This window comes from Alligator mississippiensis, chromosome 1, assembly GCF_030867095.1.
Source record: "Alligator mississippiensis isolate rAllMis1 chromosome 1, rAllMis1, whole genome shotgun sequence".
NCBI classification, from domain to species: domain Eukaryota; kingdom Metazoa; phylum Chordata; order Crocodylia; family Alligatoridae; genus Alligator; species Alligator mississippiensis.
Window position 1 is genome coordinate 386,286,085 of NC_081824.1, and position 25,295 is coordinate 386,311,379.

The 25,295-nt window shown below is 45.8% G+C and overlaps 1 long non-coding RNA gene across 1 annotated transcript in view; it reads left to right on the plus strand.

Annotated features, from left to right (window-relative positions):
- The first annotated feature begins 538 nt into the window (after nt 1–538).
- LOC109283469 (uncharacterized) overlaps nt 539–25,295 on the plus strand; it is an 88,321-nt gene continuing 63,564 nt past the window's right edge. Inside the window, exon 1 of the long non-coding RNA XR_002090635.2 lies at nt 539–658. This is a non-coding gene — a long non-coding RNA (uncharacterized LOC109283469). The remainder of the gene's footprint in view (nt 659–25,295) is intronic.

Below are 25,295 nucleotides of genomic sequence, written 5' to 3' on the forward strand. Positions count from 1 at the left end.
CACATGACTGCAAAATTCTTTAGTGACTTGAACCTACTGTTTAACTGCTTTGAAGGTTTTCTGCCCTAACGCTGACCCTGACCATCTAATGTGGTTGAGAAGATGATTAACTCTGCTTTACATTCGATGCTAACACAGGTTTAAACATCACCTCATTAAATTGTAGTAGCTAACTTACCTTCTTAGCCAGAAAGTAGAGAGTATGCAACTCTTGAATATCAAGTGTAGGGCAGATACTGATCTGGTGTAGATAATAGTATCATGGGGTTAGTTAATTGTAGATTCCAGGGTTAATTAATTACTAGGCTTTTACTTATTTTCCTGGACACAATGGCTAAGTACAGTCATTGAAGAAGCCCAAGGCGGAAGCATTCTAACTATCAAGATTTACTCTAAGTGCCCACAGTTAGGTGGAGAGGAAGCAGAGCATAATTTTGTGGGAGTGCGGGGGGCTTGGAGCCTGACTGCACTGCCCAAACCCAGCAGGTAAGGGGGCTCTCACATGCCTCCCAACATGCCCTGGGCTGCTGAAGACTACCAAGTGGAGCTGAAAGGCTGAGCCACCCCTGACTGGCTGGCAGGGACATCACAGCCACTCACTTGGACCTGATGTGGCAGCGGCTTGTCATGGCCATGAGCTATCAGCCACCCACCAAATGTGAGTGTCCCGGATGCCTAAGTTCTGTGTATGTGTGTGTGCCTAAGATGCCTGGGTTATATGTGTGTGTGTGTCCTGGATGCCTATATTCCCCCTCTACCAATATTGGAGGCCCTAGGTCCATACAGCAGCAGTCTGTCCAGATCTGTGAAGCCAGGGCTGAGTAGCTTCTCACCCACATAGACTGGGAGCCCTCCCCAGATGAGCATGGCCAGAAAGCTTTGACTGCCCCTACCATGGCACCAGCCCATGATCTCCAGCCCAGGCTGCTTTTGGCCCTGCATCACAGGTATCACTGCCTACAACACAGGCTGCCCAGGCACTGTCCCCCTTTCCCTCTCCCTCCCCAACTCTTCCTAGAGGCACATACCAGGGTTGTGGGGGAATCCAGCCTGAGGAAGAGAGTTGCCTCATTTTAATCAAATGCTGAAGCTGCTAAACTCTTAGTGTGTTTATTAAGCAGAAACTGTAGATCATTGCCTGCTCTGGAAGTTGGAACCTTCTTCTCCGTTAACATTGAGACAGTGGGAAAAAACCCTGGCTTCACCAGGCAGTTATGTTGCTGAGCGGGTAGAAGGTGGACAGGCACAGGGGCTCGACTTAACAAATATGAAACTATGGAGTGCCAGCGGGAATGCTGTTTGCAAAACTGCCACCCCTTATTTTAAAGAGCTAGCAGGCATCATAGCTCAGCCCCTGGCATGGATCTTTGAGAATTACTGGTGCTCTGACAAAGTGCCCAACGATTGGAAGAAGGCCAATGTGGTGCCTATCTTCAAAAAAGGGAGGAAAGTAGATCCGGCAAACTACAGACCCATCAGCCTGACCTCTATCCTGGGAAAAGTCTTGGAAAAGATTATCAAAGAGGCCATCCTATACAGGCTAGCTGATGGCAATATCCTGAGGGATACCCAGCATGGGTTTCTTGCAGGTAGGTCTTGCTTGACCAATCCCATTTCCTTTTACGACCAGGTGACCTATCACCTGGAGAAGGGAGAAGAGATTGATGTCATATATCTTGACTTTAAAAAAGCCTTCAATCTGGTAACCTATGATCACCTCTTGGCAAAACTGGCTAACTGCGGCCTCGACCTCACCACGATCCACTGGCTGGGGAATTGGCTCCACAGCAGGACCCAGAGGGTGGTGGTTGATGGAAGTCAATCATCGTGGTGCCCAGTGATTAGTGGGGTCCCTCAGGGCTCTGTCCTAGTGCCTTTACTTTTAAGATCTTCATCAATGATGTAGTCATTGGTGTCAGAAGAGGGCTGGCCAAGTTCACCGATGACACCAAACTTTGGGGTAAAGCATCCACACCTGAGGACAGGAGGGTGATCCAGGCTGACCTTGACAGGCTCATGAAATGGGTGGATGAGAGCCTGATGGTGTTTAACACTGAAAAATGCAAGGTTCTCCACCTTGGGAGGAAAAACCTGCAGCATGATTATAGGCTCAGCAGTGCTACGCTGACTAGCACTTCAGATGAAAGGGACTTGGGGGTCATGACTGACCACAAGATGATCATGAGCCTTCAATGTGATGCTGTGGCTAGTAAAGTGAGCAAAATGCTGGCCTGCATCCATAGATACTTCTCAAGCAAATCCCAGGACGTCATTCTCCCCTTGTACTCAGCCTTGGTGAGGCCGCAGCTGGAATACTGTGTCCAGTTTTGGGCTCCACAATTCAAAAAGGATGTGGAGAAGCTTGGGAGAGTGCAGAGGAGAGTCACGCGCATGGTCAGAGGTCAGGTTAACAGACCTTATGACGAGAGGCTGAGAGCCATGGGACTCTTCAGCCTAGAAAAGTGCAGGCTCAGGGGCAATCTAGTGGCCACCTATAAGTCTGTTAGAGGTGTTCACCAGGATCTGAGGGAACATCTGTTCACCAGAGCGCCCAAGGGATGACAAAATTGAATGGTCACAAACTCCTCTATGACCGTTTCAGGCTGGACGTAAGGAAGAACTTCTTTTCTGTCCAAGCCCCCAAGGTTTGGAATAGACTGCCATCAGAGATGGTTCAAGCACCCACTTTGAATGCCTTCAAGACATTTTTGAATGTTTATCTTGCTGGGATACTATGATCCCTGCTGACTTCCTGCCCCTGGGCAGGGGCTGGGCTCAATGATCCTCCAGGGTCCCTTCCAGGTTGAATGTCTATGATATCTATGAAATCTATTAAATTAAATGTCTGCCTATTTTCAGAGGCTGCGCTGCTCCCCTGCAATGGGACCCAGGCCCTCAGTGACCTGGCCCAGTGGGCAGGTGGGCTACCCCACCCCCATTCTGAGTGCTTCTTTCCCTTCTGGGACTGCCCTGGAATCTCTTTGGGGCCCTGTGCCTATGCCAGCAGCTTCCAGCAGCCAGGACTAGCTACTCAGCCCTGGAAGGTGGGTTGAGTCAATGCCAGCCCTGGCATTGGGTCTCAGGCAGCTTGGTCCCTCTTCCCTCCCCTCCCGCAATGCTGCTTCTGAGAGTAGGCCCCACCAGCCACCTACCTGGCTCCTTGGACCATGGGTCAGCAGCTCCCACATGCCATATCTCCTGTTCTGGGACCCCACCATAGCCCAGCACCTTCCAATCAATGTGTAGTGTGTAGTGTTCCCCCATGGTCACCATCCAGCTCTACCCCACCCTTCCTCCATGGGACTCTAGGTCAAGCTGTCCCAGGGAGGAGTCCCTGGCTGGGGCTGTCCATGCTGAGGGAAGAGTGGGCAGCAGGCTACCCTCCCACTCTGGCCTGGTAAGGCAATGGTCTCCCCAAAGGAGGCAGCACTGACACCACTCAGGGGTGTCATAGATGGATTCCAAGTGGTCTTTGACCTGTGCATAAACTCCTTATCCTGGGACTATGATTTTCTCACCTCTGTAATGGTGTGTGAGGCCTCCCTCACAGAGCAGCTGGTCATCTATAGACCTTATTCTCAGACCTTCACAGTGGGTCTGCACAGCTCATTCAAGTGCTTCAACACTACAAGTGCAAGCAGTTGCTAACTAGGGCTGTGCAAAACAGCACCATTTTGTGTTGACTTCTGTTTCACCATTTCAAAAGGGCAGTGTTTCATTTCATCATTTTGTTGCATTTCGAAGCACCGTTCCATTTCATTTCATCTAAACTGTTTTGTTGTTTCGACGTGTTTCGACGTTTCACCCATAGGCTATAAAGAGGAATCATGAAAATGCCCATAACTTTGTCATTTCTTGCCTGACAAGAAATGAAATGAAAACAAATTAAAACAGTAGGAATGGTAGCCCCTGCTGAAGCCGCAAAGCCTGTCAAGTTTCAAGGAGATAGGTATAGGCATTTCTGGGAAACTGCACCTCAAAATCTTGAAAGCAAAACTGGTGTCACTTGTAAGTGTGAAGGCACAGGGGGGTGAAAACAGCAGGCATGGTATCCCCTGCTGAGCCCATGAAGCCTGCCAAGTTTCAAGGAAATAGGTGCAGGGGTTTCTGGGAAAATGCACCTCAAACTGTTCAAAGCAAAACTCATATCACTTGCCAGCAGCAACAGTCTGCTGTCATCCTGCACACAGATCTGGGGGTCTGTGCCCCGCCAGGAGGGCTGTGGGGCTGTGCTGGACTCTTCCCAGGGAGCACAGACCCCTGGATCTGCATGCGGGATGATTGCATGCTGCTGCTGCCAGCTGGGGCTAGCACCAGCACCCAAGTCTGCCTGGCACAGCCCACGCCAAGCACCGGGAAGAACCCAGTGCTGGCGCTGGCCCCAGCTGGCAGCTGTAGCCTGCTGCTATCCTGAATGTAGATCTGCCCCAGGTGGCCCAAGAAAGATTTCCACTTCTAATCCCAGACCAAAAGAAAATCCTTATTTGAGCCCATACACTTAGTACAGTGGGCATGGGGGGACTGTCAACTGGCAGCCTGGCAAGCACAAACTGTGCTTTGGGCTGGACAAGACTCTGGGAAGAGATGTCCAAGAGAGTCCCCCAGTGCCGTGTGGTGGACCAAGAATGATTTCTAGCCATACTCTCAGCCCCAAATCCAGTTCCTTATTTGGGTCCATATATTTAGAACTGTGGCTGGGGTGCTGTCAGTTGGCAGCCTGGCACGGCCAAGCTGTGTTTTGGGCCAGGCAAGACTCTGGTCAGGAATGTCCAGGAGAGTCCTGCAGTGGCACACAGGCATGGTATCAGATAGGTCAGAAAGGATTTCAATCTGTAATCTCAGCCCAAAAGCCAGTTCCTTATTCAAGTCCATATACTTAGTAGGCCTGTGTGAGTCAGCAGCGATCCAATCCAGCTTCGGATCTGGCCGCTTCAGATGGCCACGATCCGATCTGGAGCTCTGGACTGGGTTTCCACCTTGATCTGGCTGAAGCGGCTCGGAAGCTTTGGAGCTGCCTTGGAGATCTGGCCATACGATATAATGGGGGAATCAATTAAATATCTATAACTTTGTTGTTTTTTGTCCAATTTGGATGAAACTTGCAGGGATGGTAGTCTCTGCTAATAGTATGAAACCTGCCATATTTTAAGAAGATTGGTTCCGGGGTTTAGGGGGAACTGTACCCCAAATTCTTGAAAGCCAAACTCATGTCTTGGCTGTGTGTTACACCACAGGGGGGTAAAAACTGCAGAGATGGTGGCTCTCACAGAGGCCACAAAGTCTGCCAAGTTTCAAGAAGATTGGTGCAGGGACTTTGGGGAAACTGTACCCCAAATTCTCAAAAGCAAAACTCCTGTCACATCTATGTGTTACACCACAGGGAGGGGGGTCAAAACTGCAGGGGTGGTAGCTCTTACTGAGACCACAAAGCCTGACAAGTTTCAAGATTGGTGCAGGGTTTTGGGGGGAGCTGCACCTCAAGCTGCGGACAAGCAAAACTCATGACATGAGTGACCCTGTGTGTGTTAAGGTGCAGCAGGGTGACAGCTCCAGAGATGGCAGCCCCTGCTGCAGCCATGATGCCTGCCAGCTGTTGAGGAGATCAGTGCAGGGGGGTTCAGGGGCCCTTCACCCCTAGCTGCTAATGGACAAAACTCGTGCCATGGGTGCTTGTGGGACTGACTGTGTCCGTCTTGGGGCAGTTGATTGTCTGTATTGATTCTTTCCTCTCCTTAGCCCGGTTTTGTAGGCGCTAGTTGATGGCAATTAACTGGCTACTCTAGGGCTGGTGCGGTGCCCACCAGGGATGGTGCCAGGGCCAGGGTTGGCAAGGTACCCACCAGGGACAGGGTCAGCATAACACCCACCGGGAATGGGGCCCAGGCCAGGACCGATGCAGCGTGCCCACCGAGACCAGGAATGGGGAAGGGCCCTGGGGCACGAGTTTTGCTTGTCCACAGCTTGAGGGGCAGTTCCCCCCAAGCCCCTGCACCAATCATCTTGAAACTTGGCAGACTTTGTGGCCTCAGCATAGGCTACACCCCTGCAGTTTTCACCCCACTATGTTGTAACACCTAGATGTGACATGAGTTTGACTTTCAAGAATTTGGGGTGCAGTTCCCCCAAACCCCCTGCACCAATCTTCTTGAAACATGGCAGGCTTCATGCTCTCTGCATATTCTACCACTCAAGAAAATTTCATCCAAATGGGACAAAAAACAACAAAGTTATAGATATTTTATTGTTTCCCATTAAACCCTATAGCCAGATCTCCGAGGCAGCTCCGAACCACTTTGGGAGCTCCAAACCACTTCAGGAAGCCTGATGAGGCCAGCACTTCAACCCGGATGTGCTGCTTTGGACCCTGAAGCATCCAAAGCTTCTCCAGATCCAAAGCTCTGTCCAAAGCCTCTCACAGCCCCAATACTTAGTACAGTGGGCATGGGGAGGCTGCCAGTTGTCAGTCTTTCATGAACAAATCAGGCTTTGGGCTGGGCAAGTCTCTGGTCAGAGATGTCCAAGACAGTCCTTCAGTGCCACAGAGGCATGGCGTTGGGTAACCAAAGAAGGATTTCCAGCCATAATCCCAACCCAAAACTGATTCCTTATTCGATCCCATATACTTAGTACAGTGGACATGGCAGGGCTGTCAGTTGGCAGCCTGGCATGCACGACCTGCGCTTTGGGCCAGGCAGGACTGTGGTCAGGGTTCTTTGGGACGATCCCACAGTGACATGGACAGGAAGTTGGGGGTGCACCCTGCCCTGGCTGGCCACCAAACCATTGCCAAACCTGGTCTTTCTCCAGTCTTTTTTGCCTCCCCCGACTTCCCCCCCCCCCCCCCCCCACTTTTTGACGACACCTATTTTAAAACCCAAAAATGGGGTTCTACCTGAGCTAGAGGCACTCTTGCTTCCTCACAGATTTTGGAGATTAAAGGAGTTGCCAACATTGCTGGGTGACAGGGAAGCTGCCAATCTCAGTGCTGTCCCCACACCCTTTGCCACCACACAGTCCATCAGGCTTTCCAATGGGCCTGTGCATCAGGAGCTTCATGCCTCATCTGCCAGCTTTGCTGGGGTGCTGGTTTTAGGGTGACCCCACTGGTCACCCAGGCAGTTCCCTCATTGCCAGGACAGCTCCCCCTGCCACCAACCATGGTAGTAGACCATGGTACTGTCTCCTCATCTCTCTGGACAAAACCATGTCAACCCAGGACTGACCCAGGCTCGCCCAGCTCTGGATTGTAACAGCCACATATAACAGTGTATGGTGATGGCTGTGATGAAATTTTCTATGCGGCCATTGCACCCAGCTCTGGGTTGTCTCTCAGCCCTCCCTATACACTGTTATATGTACCTGTTACACCCCAGAGCTAGGGCCACCCCACACCATGCCTCTGGCACCGGGAACTCTCCTGGACACCCCTGACCATGTGGGCTTGCCCAGGAAGGATTTCCAGCTGTCATTCCAGCCCAAAAACCAGTTCCTTATTTAAGTCCATATACTTAGTATAGTGTGCATGGGGGGCTGTGAGTTGGCAGCCTGGCATGAACAAACAGTGCTCTGACTCTAGTCAGAGATGTCAGAGAGAATCCCCCAGTGGCACAGAGTTATGCGGGGGGGGGGGGGGGGCTAATAAGGATTTCCATCTCTAATCCCAGCCCAAAAGAAATTCTTTATTCGAGCCCATATACTTATTACAGTGTACATGGGGGGCTGTCAATCAAGCCATGTTTTCGGCTGCGCAAGACTCTGGTCAGAAGTATCCTGGAGAGTCCCCTGGTGGTACACAGCAGTGGTGGATGCAGGGTATTAATTTACATATTATTTGGTAAATATGCATAGCTAATGAAATTCTCTCTCTTTAGAATGTGTAATTCATTAATAAGAAGCTTTTATTGGGTATAGATTAGCTTTGAAAAAGGAACCAGGAATAAGGACCTGGGACTTAAAGGAACAAACTGCAGCCTCATGGACCATAGCATGTAGCCTTGGTGTTGGCCACTCCAAAACAGTGGATGGTAAGAAGGCCAGTCACTGCCAGCCAGGGGTCCCTGTCCCACACCACCATGGAGTGGGGGGGAGGAGGCGGCTGTGTGGTGCAGATGTTCCTTGACCTTCAGTAAAGGCAGGCAGTTTGAAATTCAGGGAGCAAACCCTAGCATGTGGCCTGGGGCACCCCAAAACTGTGGATGGTGAGAGCAGGCCACTCTCTGCAAGCAGGAGGTCCCCCACAGCCTCAGGCCCAAGCAGAGGTGGGGACTGCAGGTAATTTTGCAAGTGAACTGTTCCTGGGACCTCAGAAATGTTGGGGGTGGGTGACTGATGAACAGAACAAATAAAGGGCATGGCCTGCCAAGTGCAAGTCACAGATAAGCAGGCTTTTCCCAATTCTGGAAGAGAACCCTAACATGTAACATTGGGTGCATGTGGTACAGGTCAGGTAGCTCTGGGTAATTAATCATGGATAGGCCTTTGACATACCAGGCAGTAATGCAGGAATGAGGATTTGTCTCTGTGATCTGCTTGCTAGGGCTTGGCTTCCTCTATTCTTAACAGGGCAAGCAACAAAAAAACAATAATATTGCTGGCCCTAGAACAGTCGCATCTATAGGAAACTATATAGTTTATTGAACTGGGCAGGTGTCTGTTCAAACTCCTGGAAAGCCAGGTTTGGAGGTCTGCCTCAAGGCACAGACAGATGAGAGCTGTAACCTGAGCTGTGGGGGAACCAGAATTGACATGCAGATAGGGTTACTGTGAAATGCTGATAGGATAATGCACTGTCAGATTTCAAGTCTCCCCTCAAAAAGCAGACCTGAGGTCCTTGGACTGTGCAGCATAACATGACGAAACCATGTCTGACTCTGTATGAAAATTAAAAAAATAAAATAAAATTGCTCAATCAAAAAGTGAGTTGTCACTGATTTCTCCTGCTTTGGGGTGCCTCTCACTTCCAAACCACAGCCCCTGCCCCCCCAGTGCTGCCACTGCCCTTCACTCCCAACCTGCAGCCTCTACCCCCGAGCCCTGCCGGTACCCTCATCCAGAGCCCGAGGGCCCCAGCCGGAAAGCAGCTTCATTGGAGCACTGTTAATGTAGACAAAGCAATTCAAAGGGGGTCTGGGTTTTCGGTTGTAGTCACGTTGGCTACAAATTAAAGTCCAGATCCTATGTGGGCTTAAGCTTTAATGACTCAGCATGTGATAAAGTACAACTTGTCTCATCTTGTCTCGAGTTTCTGAGGATGCTAATTAGACAAAGGAAACAATCTGACCTAGCATCATACCTTTATATACTAATCGTGGCCAGATATTTACAATTCTTCTAAAACCATTTTTTAAAAAGATAAATCTTGTAAGTTCTTCCTAGAAAAAATTCTCTACTTCAGTGGAAATTCTTTTGGAGTGAAGTCTAAAAGATTGAAGTATAAGAAAGCACACATATAGATTAATATTCGTTTCAGGTATGCTCATTCTTTTAAAAGTACCAGGGCACTTTGGCTAGTTAGCAGTATGGAATCAGGTCTCTATCTATCCACTTAGAACATCTCAGAGAAGGGAATTTGAATACTTTTTTTTTTTCCTATCGGTACTCTAGTTAGACTTAAAACTTGATTCCTGGAGAATTTCTATTTTCTACTAAAGCAAGTATTTATGCTCAATGGACATATTTTTCCACAGTTTCATGTACACACTCATAGTCATTAGTTGTGCTTCCTCTAAAACGATCACTCTAGAAGACCAAAAAAACATAAACATGATGCCAAATGTACCATGTATATACTGCATGGGGACGTGGGAAAAGGCTGAGTGGCTTTAACCGTAGCGAAACAAGTGCTATATTTGAACACAGATTAGGAAACCTAAGGCAGACAGTCTACCAAGAGCAAACATGCAGAAATGTTCTCTTTGCAGTGGGAAAGAGCAGCAGTAGATGATGACAATTTAACAAATGTGGATGAGAATAATAACTGGGCAGTGAGTTAAAACAGGGAATAGGCTGAACTTAGAAAACTGAAAACAACTGTCTTGTTAGGGCTCATTTAGGATGATGGGTTTATCCCTTGCAGGGCCTAGCCTCCAGTTCCAATTCTAAGGGTAAGATCAGCAGCTCCCAATCTGTGGGATGGGTACCACTAGTGCTACACAGACAACCTGTCAGTGGTATGCATTAACAGATTTCTTATAATTACTTTATATGACAAAAATGTGCTGGTGATACTTAAGGTTGTATCATTTGAAATTGGCAGCACACAATCTGTCAGAGTTTGGGAACCACTGGGTTAGATGATTAACTATGTTCTATTACTTTTAATTTCATTTGTCCAATATAACTTAGCCATTATGGTGTTTCAGACTTGAAACCTTAACTCTAGAAGCAATATAAATACCATATGTTAATGTCTGTGCATTACAAAGAAAAGGGAAGCTGCTTTCCCCTCTTTGATAACCCACTCCTAACCATTTTATGGGTGTGTCACCAATCACAATAACAGTTATTTATTTATTTATAAATTTATAAAACAGTCTTTCAAAGATGTCACAGTTGCATACACATCATTTAAAAAACAGGATTAAGAGAACATAGATTAAGAGAACTAAACCAACTATGGCTATAAACAGATATGCATTTGAAACAGTCCAAATTCTGCTTCAATTTGGAGCCCTCCGCATTTGGATCATTTCAGTGTTGTACAGATGTATGTCCTCTCTTCCCTCCACCCATCTCCCCCTTCCTGCCCCTAGAGTGCTTCAAAACAGCTGTGACGGTATGCAGTGGCAGTGATCTCCAGCCAGGAAATGTGATCAGGCTTTAATTGGTCCAGTCCAATCCAACAGTGCTTTGCTCCCTTCCCTCCCATGAGGGGGTGAGAGAAAGCGGGGCAGACAGCCAATGAGCACTCACCTGTGTATTTGTTTGTCCTTGGGAATCTGGGATCCCTACAAAAGGCATGCAAGGAATTCTTCTCTCCAATTATCTGGAGAGGACAGCTGAGGACAGGAGAATGCTCATTGGCTGACTACCTCTTCCCTCCTACCTCTCCCAGTTTGGGTAGGGGGAATGGAGCACAGAAACTCAGGAGAAGTGCATTCAGCATCTTGTAAATGGTACACCGAACTCACCCATTGACTGCTGCATTAAATACTGTGTATCTTTAAATACTTAGTATTTAAACCTGGTTTGGAAAAGGAAATTACTAAATACCAAATATAAGATGAGGCTATTTCCCCCAATCAGCATGGGGAAAAAAGCTCCTCATCTTACATTCACATGCAAGGAAACTTCATTAAACACACTGTCTATCATTGAACTTCTGCCAAAAGCAACATGTGCTCAGTAATAAAAACCAAATATGAGTTGATTAATTGCAGCCATAACTGAGCATGACTATAAAACATGTGGACCATATTGGGCAAGCATACTGATGGGAACCTTTATTTTGTGGCCCTTAATAAAATGAGTGGGTGTTCCCCAGGGTCATCCTGGGGGGAGGGAAAGATGTGTGAATCAGGGTGACCACTCTGCCCATAGGCAGCAGAAGTGGGGGCTAATGGGGCTAAGCCCCCACAAACACAGGGCAGCAGATATACCCAGGGGGCAGCCCAGCCACAGGGGGAGGGGCGCACGCACACTTGGATACCTGCACTTTCGCAGCCAGGATTGCAGTGGGTCTGGCTGCAGGAAGATAAGTTCCTTTTAATCAAGCTTGGGAGAGGGAGCAGTTTGAGAGTGAGGTAGGAGCAGGGTGAATCATCCACCCCTGCCCCGCTCCCTCCTGCACTTTGGTGATTGCCCCATGACACGTTCACGGTGAATCAGGCCCTGGCTGGGCCGGGTTGTGGGGCAATCGGAGCCCAGCGGCTCCTCCAGAGTCAGCATAGCACCGGGAAGTGAATGTGGGGCACATGGGTCCCTGATCTTTGCATAGGGCAGAGGCAAGCCACAGCTGGGCTCAGCCTCTGATCCCTGCATGCATGCCTCACTGCCGCCACTGGTTTGAATGTGGCACGGCACCATGTGCCTCGCTGCCAGGAACTGGCACTTGGCTTGGAGGTATTGCAATACCAGGCTGGTACCAAGAGGACTAGAGCCAGCCCTGACACCATCCACTTAGTGCCAAAAATGTTACATTTGATTATAGCCAAAAGGCTGATATGTTGATGGGAACTTTTTTCTTTGTTTTTGTTTTAAGGAAAAATTTTCATGTTCCAAGCCAAATCAGTCAAATCAATTCCAAATCCATGAGTCATTCAAGAACCATAAATGCCCCTACTACTGGCAGACATCCTCCACCCCCACCTGGGGCTTCAGGTGTTTCCAAATCATTTGGTGGGCATCCTACGTGCAGGCCCAAGCCCAGAGTTTTGTGGTTTAAATGCCCCAAGTTTCACTTGCTCTCAGCCATATGGCTGCAGGAGCAAGCTAGGGAGGAGTTTCCCATTTCCATAAAGTGAGCGTAAAGCCAAGATCATCCCACTGGAAGTGAAAGTGGGTGGTTAACTATACATTACCTCCATGGGTACTGCCCCATCCAAGAAAAGCAGTTATCCCCAGTGACTAGGAAAGCCACCTTCTTGGTCACAGTGTTTCCCCTGCAAAGCTAGTACAGTCCATCTGAATAAAATATTTGATAGTGCTCATTGCACTCAGTCCCCCTCAATGCCAGTTCTTTTTCAAGTCATGGTAAGCCTCTACATTGAATATATTTTTACTTCCTTTTCACTTCCACAGCTCAGCTGCACCTTTCTTCTCTATTTCCAATGATTTCTGTTTCTTCACCAGCCTCAGAAGTTTGGCAAACATCACCGAATGGAAACCCAAACAGTTCACCCAAAATCCCTTTGTCACTCCTGGACTCAGCCTCTTGCATATAGTCATTGTGGTCCTGTTCTCCATGGGCATGTATACACATGCTCCAGGAGATGTGTGGGGTGCTTTAATTAGTGCAGTTCTGAAAGCCACATGAATTAGAAGTGCCTGCAGCATCATGTGAATCAGAGTCCCTGTGCTGAAAAATGATGGTGTGGCACTTTGAACTAAAGCTCATCAAACGAGCTTTAGTTTAAAAGTGCCCCAACACCATTTTTCAGCACAGGGATGCTAATGCACATGATGCTGGAGTTTTCTGGAGTGCAGTAATTACCATGCTCCAGCAGACTTGATTAATTATGTCTGTTCCAACACATTTTAATTACAGCACATCAGAGCAGCCCTCCCTACATGTGTATAGGAGCCCCATGAGGTGAAGCTGGATGAGGTTGTCCTGTGCCTCATCAATATATAAATTTTTGGAGGATCCCAAGACTTGTAACAAGAACACCCAGTTCCAGTCATGAGTGGGGAGCTAATTAGTACATGGCTCCTTTGTGTACACACACATCTTGGCTCCTGGAGTACACACATCTTGAGCAGTGCTAAGCTGTAGGGCTACTATAGCTTGAATGCTGTTGATCTGCTTGGGCCCAGCCCAATGAACTATGTGGTTAATCATGAGCCTTTTTGGCTTTAGACTAATATCATGCATAGTTTGTTCTATATGTAAGCAGGTACAAAAGTGTTCCTGGGAATGGTCCTGCTTTGAGCAGGGGGTTGGACTAGATGGCCTCCTGAGCTTCTTTCCAACCCTAATTTTCTATGATTGTATGGAGTGCCTGTACTAAAACTTGCAGCAGTTTCAAAGAAGGTACAATGCGTCAATTCTGGATGAATTAAGTCTATGGGTACCCATAGTCATTTGCCTATATACAGATTTCTACAAGCATGTCTTTTTTAAAGTCTGTGTCTACAAATTTGCTTTTCAGTTCCATGTGCTCAGGGAGAGCAGTGTCTGACAGTAAGGAAATGGGGAAAGGGGCTGCAGAAAGAAAAAGGTGGGGAGGGGTTGCAAAGGGGAAGAGGGCCACTTGATTACCCCAGATTTATTTGCCCTGATGTAGCAGAGAGACAGGAACAAATTCAAGGCAAATCTCCAATAATTAGATTCTATACCTGGAAAATGATAATACATTTCCCATACACAGAATCTAATTATTTGGGGGCGGGGGAGGGAAAGGGGGTGTCGTGTTATATTCAGAGTTAACTTGTATTTGAATAAACATGGTAGGATTATTACTATTGGTGTTGTATGAATTTTTGGTTAAGGTAAACCAAGGTATTCTTCATGACTGGATTCATGCTTAGATTCCCATCCAATCTGTTTAGAAATCTCATCAGAGGACAGAATAATGGGGGAAGATTCTATACCACTAATTTGGTGCATAAATGCACTTACCATGTAAGTGCAATCCTATTCTATCTTGTTCAAGTCCCTGAAAAACTGTTAATATGAAAGGTGGGTGGGTCCTTGTAACAGAGAATCCTTGCACTGTTACTGAAAGGTGGTGTGGCCCTTTTAAGGGCAGGATCTTTATAGCACAGGCATCAAACAGAGTGGGGGTTATGGAACAGACCTGTAGTCAGGTCATCTAACAGGGGCGTCACCTGACCAGACAGGGGCTGGGCTTGAGCCATAGAAGCCCAGAGCCTGAGCTGGTTAGGCAGTAGGGCTGTATGAAACAGCACCATTTCATTTCAACTTCCCATTTCACCATTTGGAAGGGACAGCATTTTGTTTCATCATTTCATTTCATTTTGAAGCACTGTTCCATTTCATTTTGTTGAAGCTGTTTCAACGTTTCGCCCATAGGCTATATTGGGGAATCATGAAAATGCCTATAAACTTTGTCATTTCTTGCTTGATTCAGATGAGAATTGCAGGGATGGTAGCCCCTTCTGGTGGCATGAAGTCTGCCAAGTTTTAAGGAGATAGGTGCAGGGATTTCTGGGAAACTGCACCTCAAACTGCTGACAAGCAAAATTTGTATCACTTGCTGGCAGCAGCAGCCTGCTGTCATCCTGCACGCAGGTCTGGGGGCCCGCAGCCCCCAGGAGGACTGTGGGGCTGTGCCAGACTCCTTCTGGGGGGCACATGCCCCTGTATCTGCCTACAGGGTGACAATAGGCTGCTGCTGCTGGCTAGAACCGGTGCTGGGCGCAGCCCATGCCGAGCGCCGGGAAGCCTGGTGCTGCTGCTGGCCCCAACCGGCAGCAGCAGCATGCTGTCATCCCGCATGCAGATCCAGGGGCCCGTGCAGATCTGGGGGCCCACACTGCAGCAAGCCTGGCTTCGAAACTCAAAATGTTTTGAACCTTTCAAAACGTTTTGAGTGCTCTCATTTCATTTCAAAGCTGTTTCAAAGCCTTTTGTTTCATTTTGATGTTCCTGTTTCAAGCTCAAAATGTGTCAAAACAGCTTCAAAATGAAACACCCACTGAAATTTCGCACAGCCCTATTCAGCAGTCTAACCATGAAAGCCATGGAGTGAGGAGCTCCTGGCAGCAAAGCAGTGGGGCTTCTGAACTGACAGTGGAGCTGGAAGGAAGCAACTCTGCAAACCTGGGAACAAGGGAGAATTACCTGGGGCAGAGAGAGGCTTGTTTAGGCAGGTAAGTGGCCTTTATTTTATGCTATACCCAGAGAAGCTTTGGGTGTCTGCCAGAGGGCTGAGATATTTTTGGTTTAAATTGCTCCAAAGTGGATTAGTCTTGAGCCCTATGGAGGGCAGGCTCAAAGCCTACTTAGAAAGCCAGTACCCCAGATAGTGGCAGAGCATGGGGGCTCCAGAGCCCAAAGCCCAGATTGGGGCAGAGCATGGGGGCCACAGGGCCCAGAGCCATAATAGGGGTGGGATTGGGGTCCAGAAACCAGGTCTAAAACAGTGGCCTTTGACTAAGGGACCAGCCAGTGAATGGGGCAGAAGCTAAGAAGGCTGAAATCCCAACAAGGGAAGGAAGGACTGAGGTGGCCTGGAGACTTAGGGACAAGTGCCCCACCTGATTGGTGACTCAAAACACCTGCAAGGCATGGGAAATGCTGTAGGGGTGGATGGAGCCATGCAATTAGCCCTTAAGGCAGGCTAGGTTGGGAGAGTTGACTGCCAGAGAGAGGAGAGAATACTTTAGGCTCATCATTCTCTGAGGGCAGACTACTCCCTTTCATAAAATTTCCATCAGAACATGGCAGGTGAGAAGGCAAGGTGAGACTTTGAGAGATAGGGCAGAGAGAGAGCCTAGCAGGGATGAGAAGGCCTGCAGGGGGCATCATAATGGTCCTCAGGCTCCTAACTTGTTACAGTTCTCCTCCCTGCTGTTTTTTATGACTTAGTGTAAAGGGTAGGATGGTGACATGTTACAAAAATAGATGCATGAATGGATTTTCAGGGGCTTTAACAGAGTACAATAGAATTGTATTTTGGTACCTTTGTCAACGTAGACACCCACTAGATAGAACAAGATCTGGCCTATTGTTTGTCCCTGGCTATGTATATGCACTTCGGATCCTTCTGAAAACCCCGTCTGTGTCTGCTGCCAGCATGCTGGCCTTGACAAGGGTGGTAATGATTCAGAAGGGTCAAGAGGATACAGCAGAAAACAACAACAACAACAATAGGATTGCTGAACAACAGAGTTTTTGATAAGAAAGTGGTTAGCCACTGCCAACACGGCCCATTCTTTGCCCCCAGGATGACACTGAGAAGTCCCAACATGGCAAAGATGACCAAAACTGATGTCAAGATTGAAGGTGATCTGGAAGAGGCTTAAAAAGAACCAGGGACAGTGGGAAGCTAAGTGAGCTCTGCTAACATTTTGACTGAATATCTTCATGACAGATGAGCAGTAAGGTAAACTTACCCAACACTGCATGCCAGAGTAGAGTTCTGTACATCGTGAAGTTCCTGACATAGTATTTGTAATTTTACAGAGCTGCAGTCAGACCTATTAAGTGTGGGGTGAAACAAGCCCAGAGTAGAGCACAATATTCCCCTGCTGAACAATGAAAAGCCAGAGTGGACACCTGAAGGGTGTCAATATTATATCCGTAGGTAGATCTGGCAAGTTTGCCAAGTACATTGTTATTGGTCTTGATTTTGGCAGCAAGTCTTCTCAGCTGGTTGTAGTAAGCCAGAGATCTATCAAGAACAAGGCCAAGATAAACCAGATATAAATTATATTCCAGTGGGAACTCATTGAGGGATACAATCAGTTCCTGAATTACAGAAGTAGAAACCCCAAATTAATTTCAAAGCGTTCAAGTACCAGTTACAGCAGTAGTTGGATATAACTGTCAGATCAGAATTCAAAAGTGTTTTTTAGGTCAGAAAAAAATGCATACCCATGCAACTGTCATCAGCATAGATGAATTCATGGATAAAAATATTATGTAGATCACAGGAGTACAAGTGAAAAACAGTTGGTAATAGTAGTCAACTTTGTGACAGTCATTAAGTAGAGATTTCCATGAACTGGTTGGCATCATTTCTATGACCTGTGAAATTTTATTTGCACCAAAGTTCTACAATATGAACAAACTGACTCAAGAATATTCTAGATAATTTTACAGTAATGTCAGTGTGCTCTATCTTGTTCTGGGCAGGCAAGATACTTTGACAAGATATGTTATCTTGTATTAGACCAACTGAATAGTTGAATAAAAGATATCATACATCTACTCAAAGTACTTTGCCTGCCTATGTCCTTAGACCAATATGGCTACAACCAAAACCCCAGTATCGTGTTCTAGGCAGAAGTCAGATCAAGGAACTCGGAACCAGTTTCTTCAAATTTTTCTGGTCCATTTTCAATAGGTGTCATTAATTCAAAACACCGGAGCTATGAAGAAACTTTCCTGATGTGTTCCTGTCTGCTGTTCTCTACCAGAACACCCTGTGTCCGCTGTTCTCTACCAGAACACCCAACTTTCCCCTGGAGCAGTGCAGGGAGATGGCAGAAGGGTGGCTGGGTGTGCTGGTGGCCAAAGAAAGCAGCGGGGATGATGCACGGGGCACTAGAAGCCTCGGCAGGATCAGAGAAGCATTGGATTGGGTGCCTCTGAGCTGGGGCAGCATCTGGCCAGCTAGCAACCCACCTGGGCTTCCAGCACTCCATGCACCATCCCTGCCACCTTCTCCAGCTGCCAGCAAATGCAGCTGCCCTCCTGCCACCTTCCCACGCTTCCCCAAGGGCAAGGCAGTCCATTCCCAGGTGGCAGCAGGCATCCTGCCAGCCACAGGAGCCTGCTGAAGGCTGAAGCGGTGAGGGGCCTGATCTTTTTTTTTCCCCTGAGGAGCCTGCCCACCTCTCCAACAACTGCAGGGCAAGCTGAAAGATCAATGGCATAGATTAATGGCACCCCCAGCTGCTGGAGAGGTGGGCAGGCTCCCCCCCTCCCCCCCCAAATAAATAAATAAATAAAAGGATCAGGTTTCTCACTTCTGCCTTCAGCAGGCTCCTGCAGCTGGCAGGACAATCATGTATATAGAGTGATGGAAACTGAAATGGTGAGATTTCAATTAAAAACTCACCAGTCCAATTTAGGGAGCATAGACTACAACCCAAAGGACTAACCCCCCCTCACGTGTACAAGTGCCCCTTGGTACCACAGGCTTAGAATCTGGCAGCATCTACTCAGCCCTTCACCTTTCTTAGATAGATGAGCTGAGTTCAAAGTACCTTACTTGTGTGTTTAAAAGACAGTATGGGGAGATCTGTGCACACGACCCTAAAAAAGGTCCTGGCTGTTCAGAATGGACTTTGAAATAGCCTGTGACACATTTCATAAGAGAAAGGCTTGCTCTTTCTCCCCTGCCTGGCTAAAACTATCCCTCCACTCCTTAGTATTCTATGCATCAGCTATGGGATCATTCAAGGTGAAAGGCAATGTGTGAATGTAAGGTATAATGAGAATTAATAGTTGTAAAAGTCATGTGTAAGGTCTCCTGCAGTATAAAAGATGACAGCCATCCACTTAACATGTAAGACTGGGAAGTTCTGCTTTGAGCAAATCAATCTAATTAAGTAGTAGTGGCCAAATGTTTATATTTAAAATACATAAAAACAATCCCTTGTAGTATGAATAGATCCAACAGTAGAAAATAAGGCACAGCAATATCATGGAGTCATGGTTAATGTGACAGCTTCTGTTTATCTTAACTTTCGGTAGCTTTAAAAACGAGAACCAAGAGGGAGGAAGCAGGAAGACAATTTAGTGTTCAAGAATAGCTGGTGTGAAAGGAAGGGAGGTTTCCCTTTGCCGTGTGAAAAAGATAACTTGCAAGGTCTTGTTCTCTCTTTAAATATACTTTATGCCATTGACTGGAATTTACTGAGTACCTGAACATTGAGGGCTTTTAAAAATATTTATATGAGTAAAAATCTTGTTTAATATTTTTTTAAACAACATAGATCTTACTGGTACATAAGGTTTTGGGGATTTTTTTATGGCAGGGATTCATACCAGTGTTACTGTAAATCATTCAGACAAATATATACATTTGGATTACATGGCTATTTGCTATTAGTCTTATTTTGTCACATGTTTCATATAGTGATTTTCAAAAGCCATAGTTGCTATAATGCATTGTAAGCTCAAGCAAAAGGTAGCCAACAAGACTCATAGTTTTAAATATTTAACTTTTTATAATCATATCTTTTTTTAGAGGGACAGATTTTCCAACAGATTCAGGTAGACAGTTGGGCAAATGCCCAGTTCTAGTTGTTTAACCATAAAATAAGAATAATGATTGCACTTTAGGTATTCAGGCTACCATTAACTTTTCTGCATTCTTGCCACCAATATCTAATTCACTAGTATGAAATTAGTATACACACACACACAAATACAACCATGAGAGTTATACAGATAGTCTATCATAGTAATAAAGTTGGACACTTGAATTGCATGTCAGTGCCAACATTTATTCTCTTACTTCCCTTTATTCTCTTAGATCAATAATGAAGCCTGCACTTTTCTGTGGTTGATAGAAAACATATTCCTGAAGAAACCTTGAGAAAGTACTTTAATAGCTTAGCTATGACTTTTCTCGGTGGAGCCATTTGGCTACATCAGCACCTTATTCGGGCCAGATAAAGTTTAATATTTCCTCAGACCTTGGCTTTGATTTATGAACAGGTTAACAGGTAAACATTGTGTGCTTGTTTGATGACAACGTGTAGTGTGAATAAAGCTTTTATAGGAGGCAGTGTATTCAGCACAGACCTGGGACTTATAAGGCTTACCTCCTATTCCACTTTATCACCATCTCACTGTTTAATGCAGAACAGATCCAGTTTGGTTTTGGAGACTCCACAACAGGATTGAGGTTGACTATATAAGGAGCCTAAATGCCTAAACCCAGTCAGTTTGGATTACTTTCCCAAGGTGAGGGGTCTCAGTTTTAGACATTGAGTGTTGGGGCACTTACATTAAATGCAAGTGCCCCACCACCAAACAAGACTGGATGCTTTGTCCCCTTCTGTAAAATGATTATAGTAACCGGCTACCTCTCTGAAATGGTGCTACAAAGCTGAGCTTCTTAACATTTGCAAAGCACTAAGAAATCATCCCATGGACTTGCTAGTTGTTCATAATTGATAACTGAAAAATATCAAGAAGCCAGGTAGTGGTAATCCTAGTGAAGACTTATGGGGTCATTTATAAAAATGACTACTTTGTCTTAGGACTGCACTGGGATATTTTAGGGCCAAATGCTCAAATCAGAACTTTCACTGAAATCAGTGGAGCTGTGTAAATTTAGCTGAGGATGTGGCTATTATTATTATTATTATTATTATAACAGCTTCCCAACCTTAATTCTAAAATCAAGAAGCTGTCACATGAGCTGTTCATCCCAGTCCAAATTCAGAAAAACCTGTGCATTTGGGAAAGCACATAAGCATCATTAAATATAGGCTCTAACTAAATCTCAGCACAAACTTTCATACTGTTCTGAATAGGAATGGACTTAAGTGAATGCTTAAGAGCTTTTCTGAACTGGATCCTTGTCTTGATTTTTTTTGTTGCTGAAAGTTGACAGGTAAATCTGAAAGTCTCTGATTTTTTAGAAATGCCCTTATGCAGCCTGTGCTTAGGGATGGGCTCATATCATCCCAATGTTCATTCCATCTAGTACACATTTCCTAAGCTGTTTTTGCCATTGTAATTTTCACAGCACTCATTTCTTTGCCATCCAAATTGATTTTGAGTGATTAGAGAGCACTGCTCGCATCTACAGCTAAAGCAATAATGTTTCTGCCAACAGCTAAGAATGAAAGCTGGAACAGTACTCAAAATACATGTTCAGAAACATATCCATAGGGCAACTTCCTGTTTTATTGGCAAATCTACTTTTCTACCATCTAATAAAATTGTTTGAACCATGGAAGCTTAATACTGCAAAGAATATTTGATGCCTTGTTGGAAATATCATACGTTGAATCTGAAGAAATTCATTATACTCTTAGCTCATTAATTCTTTGCACTGAGAAAGCACAGTCTCAGTTATCCACTTGGGTGTCCACTTCACTCATCCTGTCTAATAATTAAATATACAATATTAAAGCAGGATCCTTTTCACTTTATGAACCCAAATGGTACTTAGTCTACTTCCTACTGCATCTAACACCCACAAATCACGGTTTCTTGCCTAGCTACAACTCCAGAACTTAAGTGTGTATGGCACAACATACTTGCCTGGCTAGAGAGCACCCAACTGAGCATGCTCACTAGCCATGGGGACACTTGTGTGTTTGCTGTTACACAGCTAGTGAAATGCCATGTGAAGTAAAATAGGATTCTGAACCAAATGCTCCTTTTTCATTAAGAAATGGGGGCAGGAGAGCAATCCAGGCTGACCTTGACAGGTTCAAGAAATGGGCAGACGAGAACATAATAATGTTTAACACTGAAAGATGCAAGGTTCTCCACCTTGGGAGGAAAAACCTGCGGCACCCTTATAGGCTCGGCAGTGCTACGCTGGTTAGCACTACAGATGTAAGGGACTTGGGAGTCATGATTGACCACAAGATAAACATGAGCCTTCAATGTGATGCTGAGGCCAGTAAAGCAAGCAAAACGCTGGCTTGCATCCATAGATGCTTCTCAAGCAAATCCCAGGACGTCATTCTCCCCTTGTACTCGGCCTTGGTGAGGCCGCAGCTGGAGTACTGCATCCAGTTTTGGGCTCCACAATTCAAAAAGGATGTGGAGAAGCTTGAGAGAGTCCAGAGAAGAGCCACGCACATGATCAGAGGTCAGGAAAACAGACCTTACAATGGCAGGCTGAGAGCTATGGGACTCTTTAGCCTGGAAAATCGCAGGCTCAGGAGTGATCTGATGGCCACCTATAAGTTTATCAGGGGTGTTCATCAGGATCTGGGGGGGACGATTGTTCACCAGAACGCCCCAATGGATGAATGACAAGGTCAAATGGTTATAAACTTCAGCAAGACCGTTTCAGGCTGGACATAAGGAAGAATTTCTTCACTGTCTGAGCCCCCAAGGTCTGGAATAGCCTGCCAATGGAGGTGGTTCATGCACCTACATTGAATGCCTTCAAGAGAAATTTGGATGCTTATCTTGCTGGGATCCTATGACCCCAGCTGAATTCCTGCTCCTTGGGCAGGGGGCTGGACTTGATGATCTTCCGAGGTCCCTTCCAGCCCTAAAAAAAAAAAAAAAAAAAAAAAAAAATCAATAACACATGTATAATATTTATGCCATAACTGGGCTTAAAACCAGAATTAAAAAATGTCAAGGAAATTAGAGACCTCTGCTTACCTCCAGAGTTGCCTTCCACAATGGTATCAATAATCATAGCTCAAAGTGCAGTGGTGTCTTCAGTCTTCTGAACATCTGCCATCAGGAAATTATACCTGAATTATTGTAACAGTTGATTCTTACTGCCTATAGATCTGCCATCAGATGCCAGTGACTCTCAGAGTTGCTACCAAGGCAAAGAAATATTTCTGCATGTTAAGTACTGAATAAGAATTCTCCCAAAACCAGGAATAAAGAGTCAGCGTCCAATATTTTAAATCTGAAAATTCACCCAACAGAGTAGAAGTATATTTGATCAGTTTATAGTTCTTCTCTGGAGTTGGAATAATCCAGGTGGAAAGAGAGGTGGTGTCAAGACTCAACTATGTACCAACGATGCTGGCACCATCAAGACCTGGCAGAACAAAGTTAGGATTTCAATTAAGTTTCAGGAATTTGTAACATTAATTCAGGATCTATAGAGAAACCTGGGACTGGCAAAGAAAGTAAAAGTTTGTGTCAGGTTAAGAACAATTAATGGCAGGTCAATTACAGTAAGCCATATTGCATTATAGCATCTTCCCCATTAATTGTTGATGTTATGTGATAATCGATGAGTGCTTATTTGACTCAGCCAAATGCTAATTAATGCAAGCAATTCACTCACCTAAATGGTAATACAGTATTCTCTCAACCATTGGGTATTTTTAACTGGAAACATTTATGTTGTTGTAACTACTGCTAGAGTCTGAAGAAAAGTAGCATGTCTTTTGGTCAGCATACCTCTGTGTGATGGTTGTGGGGTTTGGTTCCTTCATTTGTTGGCTGTTTTGTTTTTTTAGAAGCAAGCAGTGACAACGATGTGGACAGGACACATTTGTGAAGGGAGAAGGCTACCTCTCACACAAAATCAAAGAGTTGACAAGAAAAAAAAAAAGATAAGGAGGCTTAAAAGGGGAATCTAAGTGGAGGTGGTGGTAGAAACTACAGAAGACGGGAGCAGAATAATAATATGGGGAAAATATGACAAGTGAGACAGGCCTAGGAAAGTGAGCGGGAGAACTAAAGAAAAAGTGTCAAACTCTTGAGACAGGGGTGTAGGTTGTAGCCGTGTTGGTCTAAGGACATAGGCAGACAAGGTTCTTTGGGTGAATCTGATATCTTTTATTAGACCAACTTAAATAGTTGGAAAACAATTATTAAGCAAGCTTTCGGGTTCAAAAACCCTTCGTCAAGCTAAGGAAGTTTCAGCAGTTGGTGTGTGCTCTTCCTGGATGGAATGAAAAGTAAAGAAGCCAGAGGCTGGGCTGGTATGCATACAAGACCTGTCTGTCGAAACTCTTGAGAAGGATGCAATGGGGGTCTATTATCTTCAAATGTCCAAGGCTGCTGGATCTGCTCAGCTGAAGATCCTCTCTTTTAGCCTGGGGAATCCTAAAGAGACATTACAGCTGACAACTATCCCACATTTTTAGGCACCTCAAAAAAAAGGGAGGGAATCAAAGTAAAATGCTGTGATTAGACTGTGGTTATGTTCTGGCAGGCCTTAATTAGCCAATAGCCTCTTCAGGGCTGAAACTGTCTAGACATAATTTGACCAGAGGGTAATTTGTCACCACCGTTACCCCAGAATCCAAGAATGGGAGATGGCTTCTTTGCAGCTCCTCACCTGAGCTGCTCCGAATACATATTGGATGCAGCTGAAAACTGAGTACCAGCTTTTTAAAAAGTCACAGTATGCACATGAATGTATTTTCTTTTGGCCATTGCACTTCATTTGTTTAGCATACAGAAGAAAGTAACATATCCATTTGGCATCCAGCTTTAACTACAACTAAAATGGACTGTTAACGCTGTTGTTTAAGAGCCTAAGTTTTGCCTTTCATGCCCTTCCCCACCCCTGTCACATTTGGGAAGCATGATTACTATTCCTGCAAGCAACACAAGACAAGATATTGGATAGCAGCCAGAGCCTTTTAACATCTGCATAAGACTTGACATGCTGAGCATGTCTAACAGCTGCTGCCTTTTCCAGGAGAATAGCAGCCAAAAAGACTATTATGACAGATGCTTTTCTCATCCACCAGTAAAATCTGGGACATTTTTGTAATGTATACACAAACTATGTACAGTACATGTCAGAGACCCACAGTGGTGATGACTCCCTTGCAGTGGCACATTGGATGATGTTGTCCCTTTAAATTAACCTTTTAGGGGTACAGTCAATAAGTGATTTGGGCACCAGAAATGCACACACTTAAATGTGATGACCATTTAGTGTAAAGAACAGACATAGCGCTGGGAAGAGAACCCAGAGCTCCCCGCTCCAAAGTGATCTCCCCACGCTTCTTAGGTTGCTTCTTGTGCTCCCTCTCAAGCACATTGAATCTTATATTCCAGCTTGCACAGTAGCCCAGCTTTAACAGGAAGGGTGGGGAATGCCCTTCTCCCACCCGCTACAGAATGGCCTGTAGCCTGATCATGGTGAGGTCACACTCCTGCAATATGAAACAGGAACAATGCCTCAACAGGATGAGTAGTTTTGTCACTAGGCTATTGTACAACAGAGGGTGGCATCAGCGCTGCCACGTGTATTTTGACTCCTGCGGTCAGAGTTTAGTGTGGGAATTGATGGGTGCTCATCTCAGCCAGCCAA